Source organism: Schistocerca gregaria, unplaced genomic scaffold (assembly GCF_023897955.1).
Source record: "Schistocerca gregaria isolate iqSchGreg1 unplaced genomic scaffold, iqSchGreg1.2 ptg001331l, whole genome shotgun sequence".
Classification (NCBI taxonomy): Eukaryota; Metazoa; Arthropoda; class Insecta; order Orthoptera; family Acrididae; genus Schistocerca; species Schistocerca gregaria.
Window position 1 is genome coordinate 52501 of NW_026062639.1, and position 2500 is coordinate 55000.

Consider the following 2500-nt stretch of genomic DNA (forward strand, 5'->3'; position numbering starts at 1 on the left):
ACATCCTACACAGAGGGGCACCAAATATCACCCCCCGCCCTCGTGTTATACCACATGAAAAATTGCAGAAGTGAGAGACACAGACCCGCCAGCCTCTTGCTACAAGCATCGAACCGACGTGACGTATCTGACGGTGACTCAGGCATCCGCGTACTGCCACCACTATCCACCCCCCCCCCTCTCTCTCTCTTCCCCCTTTCCCACAATACCAAATTTAACCAACTTTATTGCTTAACCTAACTGTGGCTGTACCAGATTATCGCTTAACCTAACTGTGGCTGTACCAGATTATCGCTTAACCTAACTGTGGCTGTACCAGATTATCGCTTAACCTAACTGTGGCTGTACCAGATTATCGCTTAACCTAACTGTGGCTGTACCAGATTATCGCTTAACCTAACTGTGGCTGTACCAGATTATCGCTTAACCTAACTGTGGCTGTACCAGATTATCGCTTAACCTAACTGTGGCTGTACCAGATCATCGCTTAACCTAACTGTGGCTGTACCAGATCATCGCTTAACCTAACTGTGGCTGTACCAGATTATCGCTTAACCTAACTCAATTTGTCCCTTAACCTAACTCAATTTGTCCCTTAACCTAACTCAATTTGTCCCTTAACCTAACTCAAGTTGTCCCTTAACCTAACTCAAGTTGTCCCTTAACCTAACTCAAGTTGTCCCTTAACCTAACTCAAGTTGTCCCTTAACCTAACTCAAGTTGTCCCTTAACCTAACTCAAGTTGTCCCTTAACCTAACTCAAGTTGTCCCTTAACCTAACTCAAGTTGTCCCTTAACCTAACTCAAGTTGTCCCTTAACCTAACTCAAGTTGTCCCTTAACCTAACTCAAGTTGTCCCTTAACCTAACTCAAGTTGTCCCTTAACCTAACTCAAGTTGTCCCTTAACCTAACTCAAGTTGTCCCTTAACCTAACTCAAGTTGTCCCTTAACCTAACTCAAGTTGTCCCTTAACCTAACTCAAGTTGTCCCTTAACCTAACTCAAGTTGTCCCTTAACCTAACTCAAGTTGTCCCTTAACCTAACTCAAGTTGTCCCTTAACCTAACCCACGTTGTCCCTTAACCTAACCCACGTTGTCCCTTAACCTAACCCACGTTGTCCCTTAACCTAACCCACGTTGTCCCTTAACCTAACCCACGTTGTCCCTTAACCTAACCCACGTTGTCCCTTAACCTAACCCACGTTGTCCCTTAACCTAACCCACGTTGTCCCTTAACCTAACCCACGTTGTCCCTTAACCTAACCCACGTTGTCCCTTAACCTAACCCACGTTGTCCCTTAACCTAACCCACGTTGTCCCTTAACCTAACCCACGTTGTCCCTTTGCCTAACATAGTTCACTGCTCGGAATCTCTGGTGTCGTTGTTATCCTCATGTAGATGTCTTGCGAGTGTTGCTTACTTTCCACATATTCCCGCTATCCACTGTCAATTGTACTGCAATAGGACTATATCGGCCCCCCCCCCCTCTGTCCCCCTCTTTGTGTCTCTGTCCTCTCAAGCTGGTCGGTCTGGCGTGTGAGTGTTAAATGAGCCTCGCAGCTGTTCAGTTGCATTCAGATGTCGACGCCCTCAGTGTACGTCGTGGTATGGTCTGTGTCCATTGTCCGCTGATGTCGTACGCGTAACCCACACGCTGTACCGATCATCGGTAGTTACGTACAGAGTGAAGTAGTGTGATACGTGTGACTGTACGCTGGCTGTGCCCAACGGTGTCGAATCTCAATTTCCATATGTTGTGCTCGATGCTACTTGTCTCGTCTCCCAATAACAGCTAGGTTGCACTGTGGTACGCCGTAGAGGCGTGTGGGAGGAACGTACGAACGCATTGTATGTCACCCTGGGTCGCTGGGGGTGGTGGTGCGGTGAGTCAGGTCAGGTCAGGTCAGGTCAGGTCAGCGTGAGCCGTCTGATGTAGTGACGCGTGTATTCCGACTTTGTCGTATTGCCTCACACAAAGTGCTACCCTGGTGGACCGCGTTCCATATCTGGGACATGCCGCAGATGCCGGTTGACAGTGGATCGCGGAAGGGACATCGCATACTTGCGCGGGCCACCTTCCACGTGTTCTCTTCTGCACATGTCGCAGTGTGTATGTGGTCTGATGTAGCGTGTCGTGACACATGACATCCTGGCATGCAAGAATTGTTGAATTCGCAAATGTAGGTGGACATCTACGTTTACTGCCCAAGATACGCAAATGAACTGGAAATCCGTTGTTGAGCGGTTGTTCACGCTGGAGGTGAATCTGTGATGGCGACGATCGGTACAGCTATTAACCGGTTGTTTCAGCGGTACCCGCCACATCCACACACGTGACTAGGCCCATGTGGGTATGAAGCGATACGCGGCGGTGGCTTGGTGGGACTGTTCCCGGCCGGTGAAGGGGGGCCGCCCGGCGTGTTGGCCGCGCGCTGCGTGGGCGCACGCGCAACAGCCGGCTGGTGGGGGGCGCCGAGTGGCAGGAGCGCCAGCCAACG